The sequence below is a fragment of the Protopterus annectens genome, chromosome 2.part0, assembly GCF_019279795.1.
Source record: "Protopterus annectens isolate FY-2018-M chromosome 2.part0, PAN1.0, whole genome shotgun sequence".
Classification (NCBI taxonomy): Eukaryota; Metazoa; Chordata; order Ceratodontiformes; family Protopteridae; genus Protopterus; species Protopterus annectens.
The window spans coordinates 507878233-507891804 of record NC_056728.1 but is presented as its reverse complement, the minus strand read 5'-3'; the positions used below and the strand labels follow the sequence as shown (position 1 = coordinate 507891804).

General features: G+C 43.0%; 1 protein-coding gene across 1 annotated transcript in view; it reads right to left on the bottom strand.

Annotated features, from left to right (window-relative positions):
• The window catches only part of HOOK3 (hook microtubule tethering protein 3), a 2251851-nt gene that overhangs the window by 96643 nt on the left and 2141636 nt on the right, over window positions 1-13572 (bottom strand). The window lies entirely within an intron of this gene.

Below are 13572 nucleotides of genomic sequence, written 5' to 3'. Positions count from 1 at the left end.
GTTTATGTACCACATAACTGTGGTATTGTCTGTCTTTATCAGTAATTGTCCTGGATGAAGGTAGTCCTTGAAGGCTGTCAGTGAATTCTGTACAGCTAGCATCTCTTTCTGATTGATATAAAGGTGCATTTGATTAGGGCTCCATTTGCCCTGAATGCACTTTCCTGCCAAATGAGCCCCCAAAACATAGTCTGAGTAAATGGCAGTCCCTTGTTTTGGTGGCAGCCTCTGACCACCATAGGAACTCTAGTTGCAGGCAAGGTATGATAGGAATCATTGTTTCCATGCTGTGACAATGTTGACTCCATAAACAATTTAAGTACCACTGAAGTTTCCTCATATGCAGTCTTGCATATGGAATTAGAAGGAGGCAGGAGGCCATGAACCCCAAGGCTTGCAGAATTTGTCTTTCAGATAGCAGGGTTTTTGTGGCCACTTGTTTGAAGTAAGTCACCAATTGAATTTGCTTTTCTGGCGTAAGGTAAGTCATCTGGGCAGTTGTATTCAAGCCTGCACTTAGGAATGTAATTTTTTGAGAGGGTACCAGTTGTCATTTCTTTTCGTTTATGGTGTACCCTAGACAAGTTAGAACCCTTTTTTACAAATGCCAGATGCTTTAGAAGAATGTCCTTGTTTTTTGCCTGTATTAAACAATCGTCCAGGTATGGATATATTTTAATATTTCGTTGCCTGCAAAATGCAATTACTGGAGCCAGGCACTTTGTAAAGACCCTGGGTGCAGTAGATAAGCCAAAGGGCAGTGCAGAGAACTGGTAATGCAAGTAGCCTGCTTTAAAGTGGAGGTATCGTCTGCAACAGTCCCTGATTGGGATATGCAGGTAAGCCTTTTTTAAGTCTAGAGTCACCAACCAGGCATCTTTGCCTAGCATAGGTAGTAACTGTTGAAAAGACAGCATCTTGAAATTTGGAATGTCCAGAAATGTGTTTAGAGTGGACAAGTCCACAACTGGATGCCATGATTTGTCTTTTCTGGGTACCAGGAAAAGTCTGGAATAGAAACCTTGTCCCTTTTCCTCTTCTGGTACTGGATGAATAGCCCCCATGTTCATGAGGGACAGAACTTGTTTCTTGGCCTCTGCCCACTGATTTGGGGGCAGGTCTGCCCATCCGTTTAGGATTGGCAATGTGTGGAAATGTAATCTGTATCCCTGGGATACTATATTTAAAACCCATTTGTCCTGGGTAATAAGTTGCCAGTTTCGTGCATGAAGTGCCAGTTTTCCCCCCAAAGGGGCGGCTAAAAAATAAGTGCTTGCAGAGCGTAGAGGGAAGTCATTGTGACTGTTTACCATAGGGTGGTGCCTTGTTGTTTCCAGATTTGGAGGTGGAGGCACCCCATTGTTTTGCCTTAAAAGTTCCTTGTGACTGAAACCTGGAGCCTTTGGAATGTCTGGATTTGACTTGAGCAGCTCTCGAAGGCACTGGAAAGGACCAGTTCTTAGTAGGCCAGTGCCTACTAAATCTTGGATATTGCACTTGTAAAAAAATCTTTCACAGTTTGCATAGATTTAGCTTTATCTTCCATCTTTTTTAACACTTCTTCAGCCTTATTACCAAAGAGAAGTTCCTGTTGTAAAGGAGCAACCAACAATTTTGCTTTAACATGGTCAGGCAGAGTTTGCTCTTTGAGCCAAGCATACCTTCTTAGCACAGATCCAGTTACAGCAGCCCTGCAAGAGGCCTCCAAAGAATCAAAACCACATTGCAAAGTACGTTTACCAACTTGTGCAGCTGAATGCAATAAATCCTGTAAATCTTTATTTTCCACACAGTCAGACATTAACATCATTTTCTGTTTAAGTAGTCCCATGATATGCTGTTGATATTTATGCATATGAAACTGGCAGTTTAAAGCCCTGATTGCCAAGGTCGCAGAAGTGTAAACCTTCTTATCCCATCTATCCAGCGCCCTGGAATCTCTATCAGAAGGGGTAGGATTTTTAGCAGTAGAGGCCTGGATGCCCTTGAGACCCTGAGAAATGGTTTCAGGATCAGCAGTAGGATTTTTGAAAAGGAATTTGTGAGAGTCAGGAACCCTGTAGTATCTGTCTGGCTTACAAGGAGCTGGAGACAGAGAATCAGGAGCCATACTAGATTCTGAAAAAAACATCATCAACAATGTCTAGAACAGGAGGTATAGCCTAAGGCCTATGCTGAGGAAGAAGAAGAAAATCCCTAAGACTCTTTTTAGATTCAGAGAAATCCTGACTTTCCCAGTGGAAATGCTTTCATAAAATATGTAGTTTCCCCAAAAGAAAAATCCTCAGGTGGAGAAGCAGAAGGAATGGAATCTTCTGCATCAGTGTCCTCATAAGTAGGAACAGACAAATCCTGTTCATTAGAAGAGTCAGAAGAAAAAGAATCCTGTTCAGAGGATTCATAATCCATGTCTTGCCTAGGCCTCTTAGAAGGAGGGGGTTGGCTACCCCTGATCAGGGTAATTAAATCTTCAGCCATTTTGATCATTTGTTTTTAGACATAGGGGCCTGTACACGTGGCCCAAGCATCAGTTTTTTTAGAAATAGAAGTAGATTTTGGCCTTAGTTTTGAAGATGGCATTGGTTTAATATACAAATCTTTAGGCCTGAAAACACCCTCAGAAGCCAGTGGCCTGCACAGCAGCTCTGGACCCATCCAAGGTAGAGACATCTGTGGGTTCAATACTTAAAGTATCTCGTGGCATACCGGACACCAAATGGGTCTCAGTAGAGGCCTGCGAATCAAAAGTAGTGGGCATCAGGGGCTGCAAAAGCACCTTACTGAGTACCGGCGAACTAGCGACTGGCTTAGGAGAAGCGTCGTCGTCAGTTTTGGACCTCGACAGCCTGTCTCTGTCTTTTTCTTTGCGTTTTTTAGGTATTCCAGTAGTCGGATTGCTAAACAACGACATTTCTGGATAGTTAAATCATGAACCAAAGAATTTAGAAGCAAAAATATACAAACGCTTAGTAGTGCATTGATTAAATCTAGCACAAAACCGACAACAAGGTACATTATGATCAGGCCTAGGCAAGGAATACAGTACAAATGAAAAGCCTTATGAGGTATTTACTTCCCACAAGTAATGCAATTATTAACTTTTACTGACATCGGTAAGGAGCAAGAAAAAGTTTCCCCAATGGGGTACTTAGCTTTTAATTGAAGACTTCGGTTCTGAAACTCGAAAATGAAAATTTCAGGAGTCGGCCGACTGGCACTTGGGAACAGCTTTGGGCACCATGTGGCAAGAAAAACTGATGTAATGGTGTTGGCTGCATGTTTTATACCCCTGATGTCATGGAAGAAAGGACAGCAACCAAAGCAGGACCCAAGACTTTGTTAATTAGGCCGACTGAGGGCAACCTGCCAGCAGATTACCCAAATGTAATGACTGCAACAGTGAAACACGAAGAACATCTGCTTCCATCAATTTCCAACCATCTAACTTGACAACCAGTAGAGTTGGCAGCCCATATCAGTGTTGGGGTCGTTGGGGCTGAAGACTCTGCAATAATCCCTACTTCCCTTGTCACACAGAGAGTCAACCAATGATGAAGCAGAAACGGGAACAGAGGCCAATCTACTGAAAGGCACAGGAACAAAAGCAATGTGAAATGGAGGAGTCCACAGTCTACAGCAGCAACCATTTAACAGGAGAATCAAAAGCACTAGTACATGCCTCAGAATCAGAGGACTGCCAAGGACTTCTGCATTTCTTGAGATGACTGACCTCAACTGTGTGGTCTGAAGACCTGCCTCCTGAATGCAAAGATTGCACCAAAGTACTACAATCCCTCAAGGTTGAAAGAAGATGAGAGCTCAGGATAGAATGAGCCACTGTTGATGCCAAAGCAGATGTCTGGGTGGTAACAGCTTAAGAGTATACGAGAAATTTAAGCTGTCCCTTTCATGCTGATGGGCAGAATTCAATCCTCTGCAAATATCACACTTCCAATAAGTTTGCAAGACAGGCTCCCAACAAGACTCATTACGAAAACCACACTCTTTAATCACAAAGAGGACAACCACATACAGGGTCAGACAGCAGTCCAAAAACAGGTGCTCTCAATAAAGCAGGAGCAAATCAGTAAATTGGCAGCAACAAAACATTAGCAAAAATTTATGACCAAAAAAAAAAGGAAACAAAATCATGTAAGGTACAAGGTAAAAGAGAATGGTAAGTGCTTGGGAAAAATAAGAGCAAGACTTCCTCCGGCAATGCAAGATCTGTGCTAGATAAGCTTAGTGACCTCTTATTTGGCATCAGTAGACAATGGTAAGCCTGTCCAGTAAAAATAAAAAAAAAATTTTGCTCGACCTGGGATGAAGGATGCCAAGTGACCCAACAATATAGTTAGTTACTACACTTGCACAGCCTTTGCGTAAAGGGGTAAGAATGGATTCCACACGGCCTGTTTATATACCAGACTAAGGCTCTACTATCTACATGACTGACTAATGCACCTTGTGGGAGACGGTCTTGGAAGACCTGCAGTGTACAAATACTGCTCTCTTTTCCAACACACTGATGTGCACACAGGACTCCATTTGTGGCCATATGTCTTGGACCATCTCATCCTAACAACGTTTCCCACTCTGCCTCTGAGGGGGTATATGGTGACTGCCACAGACAGAGTAAGAAAATGGAACAGACTACTCAGAGAAAAGTTGGATGAGCATATTCACTGATGCAGGTCAGACGTGCAGGCATAGGATACTCTGGTCTAAGAAACCAAGGGATCAGATTAGGCACCAATGGATTTTGAGGGGCCAGTGGAGGTCTATCATATGAAACCCTGTAAAAAGTACCAAGAATAAAGAGACTGCCATTGTGCCTACACCTCTGAGGCATAGTGGAGCTAAAACTGAGTCTTTTTGAAAGCCAAGAGCCACTGTTTTTGGATGGAGAAAGTACAGTTGTGTAAATTTTTACCATAACGGTAGCTGCTCTTCTCTTCACTGTTACAGTATTCCTTACACTAGGGATCCCCTGCCAAGGGTGGCCCAACATCCAGCCAGTATACCAAAGCCCATAGGTTGCTTTAAGGTATGCTGTACGTCACACGTATGCTCCTTGTATAGCACAGGGCATAAAGGTGACACCCGGATGTACCATCCTCAGAAATGACAGCTCCAGTAGCAATGCCAGCCCAAGGAAAAAAAAGGTATTCAGTACATCCAGTAGAAAACTGGACCAGGTGGTGGACTGTGGGAGTGAATACTGCAACAGTGAAGGGAAGGACATCTACTGTTATGGTAAGATTTTACACAACTTTACCATGCCCTTTTATTTCACTATTGCAGTAGTCCTTACACTACTTACACTAGGTCGAGTGCAAAGGTCAGGAAGCAGAGAGAGAGGAGGCAGGACCAGCAGAGCTCGCTAGGAAGCCATGAAGGATAGCCCTAGCAAAACCAGCTCTAGCTCTAGAAATTCCAACTTGTAGTGCTTGGTAAATGTATGCACGGAAGTCCAGGTAGCTGCCTCAAGAATACAGTGAGTATACAAACCCTTGAAAAAAGCACCAGAAGTAGCCATAGCTCTAGCAGAATGAACCTTAACTACAGAAGGAAAACTCTTACCATGAAAGGAACAACAAAAAGAAATGGCTTTAGAAATCCCAAGGAAAAAAAAGACAGTTTGCTTGGACACAGCCAATCATAAGGACCTAGGATGAAAGGAAATAAGCAGCTGATCAGATTTATAAACAGTTTTAGTCTTATCCAAATAAAATTTGAGTTGTCTATGGATATCTGATATGTGCAGCACCTTCTCACTGGCAGATTGTGGAGTAGGGAAAAAAAGAAGAAAATGAAACAGACTGATTAAGAGAGAACTCATTCACTACCTTGTGCATAAAAGAGGGATTAGTACTAAGGGACACCCTGTCCTTATGAAACACTAGAAATGAAGGACAAGCATAAGTACTTGAAGCTCAGACACCCATCTGGAAGAAGTAAGGACTAACAAAAGTACAGTCATCCAAGACAAATACTGCAAGGAAGCAGAGGCTGCAGGCTCAAAAGGAGCCTGGGTCCATTTTTCTAAAAATAAATAAACTCTAGGGAGGGAGAACAGGTTTCCTGTGAGGCCTAATATGTATGCCTTTAAGGAATTGTTTAACCTCAAATCTAGAAGCTAAAGGAAGTAATACATATAGGCAAGCGGAAACAGCAGATAAGTGACCCTTAAACGAATAAGCCAATCCAGTACTGAGTATTTCACACAGGTAAGAGAGAACCAAAGGAACATGCGCAGAAAGTGGATCCAGTTTACCAGAAAGACAACAAACAGAACCTCTTTCCATTTGGATAAGTAGGATTTCCTAGTAGTGGGTTTCCTGACCTCCTGCAAGACCCTAAGCATGTTCTCAGAAAAAAGTTGTCTATTTGGAATCAAAATCCTATTACCAAACATGTAAGTTGAAGAGTGGACAGGTGGGGATGGATGAGAAATCCCTTGTCTTGTGTGAGTAGGTCCACCCTGTGAGGTAACTTGAGATGATTGCCCTTGGCTAAATGCAGAAGAGGAACCAATGCCGTCTCTGCCAAAATGTTATCAACAAGATTTTGGGAGCATCCTGTTGTATTTTGAACAGGACTTTTGGAATGAGGGGAAGGGGAGGGACAGCATAAAAAAACACCCCCATCCAAGAAAAAGAGAGGGCATTTGCCTTCCAAACCATAGGACCTGGAACTCTGAACAACTTCCTCTATTTTGTGTGAAAGGTCTGGAGAGCCAGCAAAAGGGCTCATTTCCTTGAAATTGCTGTGGTCTTTGTGATGAAGAGGCAGCCAGACTCCCTGTACCTTTCTGCTCTCCATCCCACATCTGAGGCATCAGTAAAACAGTTCCTGAAAGGGAAATGGTGGATGAAAAGGGAGCCCTAGATTGAGAGTCAACTGCCGAATCCACCACTGGAGTTCCTGCTTGAGATAAGGGAGAAGAGGAACTAAAACATCCAGGGGATGAGAATGTTAAAAGCCAAACTGACTTTAGAAACCATTACAGTCGTCTCATCTTCTCATGTGGAGTTGGGAAAAAGGGAGCATAGGAATAGTGAAAGCCATGAACCCCAGAGCCCTCAGAACTTCCCTTGCTGTTACAGAGGTCAGAGGAAGAAGGGACTGAAAAAAGGAAATGAGAGTTAGGGCCTTGGGAGGAGGCAGGGATGCCAGCATAGGAATAGTCAGGTCCTGCACTCCGGAAAGACACGATACTGAAGAGGTGTTGGAAAGGACGTTGAGATTTATACTGAACCCCAGGCTCTGCAGAAGGGAGACTGCAAAGTGAAGATTTTGCAACAAGATCTCTGGAGAGAATGCCTGAAAACAGGAGGTCATCCAAGTAGGGAAAGACGTGGATTCCCCTTAGTCTGCAAAAAGCAATCAAAGGAATGACACATTTGGTGAATACCCTTGGGGCAGTAGAAAGGCCAAAGGGCAAAGCACAGAACTGAAAATTCCAGGAAGCAACAGAGAAATATAAAAACTTCCTGAAAAGGAGATGAATTGGGATACGAAGATAAGCATCCTTGAGATCCAGAGATACCATGTAAGCTGAGGAAGCAAAAGAGGGAGCAAAATCTGAAGAGACAACATTCAAAAAGAGGGAACCAAAACTGTATTTAGACGAGTGAGGTCTAAAACTGGTCTCCAAGTACCCTTGCTCCTGTTACTATGAACATACTGGAGTAAAAAACCCCTCCCCCTTTGTGAAATTGGAATGTCCCGATTAGTACTCTGAGTCAACAGATCCAGACTTGCCCATGGAAAGGACAGCTGTTCTGGAAGGAGTGAAGAATTCCCAAAAAAGGGGGAAGAGATTTCTAGATTATGGAATACCCTTGGCAGATAATGGGCAGAACCCAGGAGTCCTGAGTAATCTTTAACCAAATCAGGAGAGAGAGAGAAAGGCAGAGAGAAAGAGGAATGTGGCTGAGAAGAACAGGATAGTCAGACAGCACCTGGTTTATCTAGAAAAGGAGACTTCTGGGGCATGGACGTCTGTCTAGTCCTAGCAGAGGGAGCTAGCTTCCTACCTTTCTAGCCCCTGGGAGGAGGGTGAGATTGTCTATAAACAAATGCTGGCTTACTGGAGTAATTTCTCTGAAACTTAGGTACAGGAAAAACAAAAACATGTTTAAGTTCCTGTAAAGCCTTGGCCTTATCCTGAAGGGACAAACAAATCAGCAGCAGGTTCACCAAACAAGGGTATATTATCCACAGAAGCATCTATCAACTTAGCCTTAATATCAGGCAAAGGTTAAAGCTGAAGCTAAGAATATCACCTCATCGCAGACCTAAGCAGCAGCCCCAGAGGAAGCATCTGTTGCAACATAACTACACTTGATGGAATGACGAGCCACCTGGGAGGAAGTCCCTAACAATGAAAAGGCAGAAGTCTTCCTTTCAGAGTCTGGAAGATCAGAAATTACCTGACAAGCCTAGGAGAAAAGAGCCAACATGTACCTAGACATATGGGTCTGATAACTGACAGCCCTAAAAGCTATAGTAGACAAGTAAACCTTTTCCTCCAACCTTTCCATAGTTCTACTTTGTCAGAAGGCAATAACCTTGGAGAAGGAAGCAATTGAGATGGCTTGTCAGTAACCACAGACACCACAGAAGCGTACTTAAAGAAATTTACAGTCCTTAGGCACCCTATAAAACCAATCAGGTTTCTTGGGAGCAAGGGAATGGGAGTCAGGAGCCTTAGATGCATTAGAAATAGGCATCCAACAATGAAGCCGGAACAGGAGGTACAGCAGAAGGCCTGGGAGATTCGATCTGCAGGAGGTCATAATACCTTTTCTGCACTTCAGAAACCTGAGCACAATCCCACTAACTCCATCATCCTAGAGATCGAGTCCCCAAAAGGAATTTCCTCAAAAGGAGTATCAGGAATAGTAGATCCCTCTTCCTCAGACCCATACTCCAAAGGAGAGGGAATCTGAGATGATTAGGCAATGGATTCCTAATCTGAATCCACTTCCTCCTCAAAGGAATCCTGTTCCCTGGGTCTTTTAGGGGGAGTAGAGGACTGAGGAGGAGCTGGAAAGTACAGTTGTGTACACTTAACATAAATGTAGATGTTCGAGTGTATTCACTGTTGCAGTCATTACATTTGGGTAATCTGCTGGCAGGTTGCCCTCAGTCAGCCTGATTAACAAAGTCTTGGGTCCTGCATCGGTTGCTGTCTCTTCTTCCATAACGTCAGGTCGTCAGGGTTATAAAACATGCAGCCGACACCATTACATCAGTTTTTCTTGCCCCAGATGTCAGTTGTCCCCCAAATGGGGAGCAATATATATATATATATATATATATATATATATATATATATATATATATATATATATATATATATATATATATATATAATTTAAAACAAAAAATATACCTCCAAACAAAAGCAAATACACCAAAAAGGCTTTTAAGTGTAGTAAAAGAAAGTAGAGGTATAGTACAAGAAAACAGGGGGCTGGAGGGAGGGTAACCAGGACTGCAACAGTGAATACACTCAAACATCTACATTTATGGTAAGTGTACACAACTGCACTATGTTCTTCGTGTTTCACTGTTGCAGTCATTACATTTGGGTAGATAACAAAAGTTATGGATAGGAGGATGGATTTATACAGCAATAGGACCAGCTATAAGGCCCTGCAAAACAGCAGTGGAAAAGCCAGCTCTGGATTTAGAGAAAATTGGTAAATGATAATGCTTATTGAAAGTATGAACTGAACTCCAGGTAGCAGCTTCTAGAATATCCCTGGTAGGAACACCTATGAGAAAGGCTGTAGAAGCAGATGCAGTCCTGGTGGAATGGGATCTGATCCCCTGGGGGATAGGTTTTCCATGGTGCTTATAGCAGAAATGAATACAATGACTTATCCATTTGGAAATGGTTTGCTTTGAAATAGCCTTTCCCTCTGCCCCTGCAGCAAATGCTACCAGCAGTTGTTCAGATTTTTTTCGAGATTTAGTCCTGTAAAAGTAAAATCTAAGTTGTCTGTGTACATCCAATGAATACACAATCCATTCCCCCTTGTTCTGTGGATTGGGAAAGAAAGTTGGCAAATGAATGGACTGATTAAGAGCCACACTGGATACCACCTTGGGCATTAAGGATGGGTTGGTCCTGAGCGACACCCTGTCCGCATGAAAAATGATGAAAGGCTCCACTGCAATAAAGGCCTGTAATTCAGAAATCTTTCTAGCCGAAGTGATTGCTAAAAGGAAGGCTGCTTTCCAGGAGAGAAAATTTAAGTCTGCAGTAGCAGCTGGCTCAAAAGGAGGGAGAGTGAGCTTTTCCAATACAAAGTTAAGGTCCCAGGTAGGGGTTGGAGCTCTCCTGGGTGGTCTCAAGTTTTTGCCCCCTCTGAGATACTGCTTTAGCAGAGGATGAGAGAAGAGTGGAGGTTCTGTGTTGTAATGAGCTGAAATGGCTGAGGCATGGATTTTTATGGAAGAAAAAGACAGGCCCTTGTGAAGCATCTCAGTTAAGTATTGCAAAATCTGAGGTAAGTTGGGCACTGCTGTGCTTATCCCTTGAGATTGATTCCAGGCACATAATTTTTTCCATTTGTCAGCATAAGATTTTCTAGTACTAGGTCTTCTCGCCTCCAAAATGACATCCATCACAGGTTTGCTGAGGGATGCCAAGGGGAAATTTAAGTGATTAGCCAAGCTGCAAGATTCAAAGTTTGGAGCCGAGGGTGCAGAATTTGGTTCTTCTGCTGAAACAGTAGGTAAGGTGTCTGAGGCAGGTGACATGGAGAGATTTGTGACAGACTGTGTAGGAGTGGGTACCATTGTTGGCGAGGCCAGTCTGGAGCAATCAAAATCATTTTTGGTTTGTCCTGTTTGACTTTTAGCAGAACTTTGGAGAGTAGAGGCAGAGGGGGAAAGGCATAGAGTGATAGGTTTTCCCAGCTGAAGGACAGAACATCCACTTTGCAGGCTTTTTTGAGAGTTCTTGCACAAAATACGATCAACTGGTAGTTCTGGGGTGAGGCAAAAAGATCTATGTCTGGGCTCCCCCATTTGGGTGTAAACATGTTGAAAATCCGTGGTGCCATGTTCCATTCATGTGGGTCCATAAGATTTCTGCTTAGATTGTCTGCCAAATTATTCAGCTGTCCTGGCAGGTATTGAGCTTGTAGTTGTACTTGATAGCTCAAAGCTGTGTTCCACAATGCCATGGCTATTCTGCAGAGGGGGCAGGAATGTGTACCACCTGCTTGTTTATGTACCACATAACTGTGGTGTCCATCTTTACCATTAGTTGTCCTGGACGAAGGTAGTCCTTGAAGGCTGTCAGTGCATTCTGTACAGCTAGCATTTCTTTTTTATTGATATGAAAGTGCATTTGATTTTAGCGCCATTTGCCCTGAATGCACTTCCCTGCCAGATGAGCCCCCCATGCATAGTCTGAAGCATCTGTAGTTAGGGTTTGGACGGCAGGGGGGGTGGTGTGAATGGCAGTCTCTTGTTTTGGTGGCAGGCCTCTGCCCACCATAGGAACTCTAGTTGCAGGCAAGGAATGATAGGAATCATTGTGTCTAGGCTGTCACAATGTTGACTCCATAAATTGTTTTAAGTACCACTGAAGTTTCCTCATATGCAGCCTTGCATATGGAATTAGAAGAATGCAGGAGGCCATGAACCCAAAGGCTTGCAGTATTTGTCTTGCAGATAACAGGGTTTTTGTGGCCACCTGTTTGAAGAAAGTCACCAAATGAAGTTGCTTTTTTGGTGTAAGGAAAGCCATCTGGGCAGTTGTGTTCAAGCTTGCACCCAGGAATGTAATTTTTTGAGAGGGTACCAGTTGTGATTTATTTTCGTTTATAGTGCACCCCAGACAAGTTAGAACCCTTTTTACAAACAACAGATGTTTTAGAAGAATGGCCTTGTTTTCTGCCTGAATTAGACAATCGTCCAGGTATGGAAATATTTGAATATTTTGTTGCCTGCAAAATGCAATTACTGGAGCCAGGCACTTTGTAAAGACCCTGGGTGTAGTAGATAAGCCAAAGGGCAGTGCAGAGAACTGATAATGCAAGTAGCCTGCTTTGAAGCAGAGGTATCTTCTGTAAGATTGCCTGATTGGGATATGCAGGTAAGCCTCTTAAATCTAGAGTTGCCCACCAGGCATCATTGCCTAGCATAGAAAGTAAACTTGAATTTTGGAATGTCCAGAAAGGTGTTTAGAGTAGACAGGTCCAGAATTGAATGCCATGATTTGTCTTTTCTGGGTACCAGGAAGAGTCTGGAATAGAAACCTTGTCCCTTTTCCTCTTCTGGTACTAGTTGAACAGTCCCCATGTTTAAGAGGGAAAGTACTTGTTTCTGGGCCTCTGCCCACTGATTTGGTGGCAGGTCTGGCCATCCGTTTGGAGTTGGTAATGTGTGGAAATGAAATCTGTATCCCTGGGATACTACATTTAAAACCCATTTGTACTGGGTTATAAGTTGCCAATTTTTTGCATGAAGAGCCAGTTTTCCCCCCAGAGGGGCGGCTAAAAGTTAAGTGTTTGGTAACTCTAGAAGAAAGTCACTGAGACTGCTTACCATAGGGAGGAGTCTTGTTGTTTCCAGATTTGGAAGAGGAGGCACTCCATTGCTTAGTTCTGAAAGTCCCTTGGGACTGAAACCGGGTGCCTTTGGAATGTCTGGGTTTGACCTGAGTGGCTCTGGAAGGAACTGGAAAGAACCAGTTCTTAGTAGGCCAGTGTCTACTAAACCTTGCAGATTGCACTTGTAAGAAATATTTCACAGTTTGCATAGATTTAGCTTTATCTTCCATCGTTTGTAACACTTCTTCAGCCTTATTACCAAAGAGACAGTCCTGTTGCAAAGGAGCATCCAACAATTTTGCTTTAACATGGTCAGGCAGAGATTGCTCTTTGAGCCAGGCATGCCTTCTACGCACAGATCCAGTTACAGCAGCCCTGCAAGAGGTCTCCAAAGAATCAAAACCACATGACAAAGTATGTTTTCCAACTTGTTCAGCTGAATGCAATAAATCCTGTAAATCTTTATTTTTCACAGTCAGAAATCAACATAATTTTCTGCTTAAGCAGTCCCATGACATGATGATGATATTTTAGCATATGAAATTGACAGTTTAAAGGCCTGATTGCCAAGGTTTCATAAGTATAAACCTTCTTACCCCATCTATCCAGCGCCCTGGAATCATCAACAATGTCTAGAACAGGAGGAATAGCCAAAGGCCTATACTGAGGAAGAAGAAAATCCCTAAGCCTCTTTTTAGATTCAGAAAAATCCTGACTTTCCCAGTGGAAATGTTCCCTTAAGGTATGTAAAGTTTCCCCAAAAGAAAAATCCTCAGGGGGAGAAGCAGAAGGAATGGAATCCTCTGCATCAGAGTCCTCATAAGTAGGTATAGACAAATCCTGTTCATTAGAAGAGTCAGAAGAAACAGAATCCTGTTCAGAAGATTTAAAGTCAATTTCAGCCCTAGGCCTCTTTTGGGGGGGGGTTGGCTACCACTGATTAGAGTAATTAAATCTTCAGCCATTTTGATCATTTGTTTTTTAGGCATAG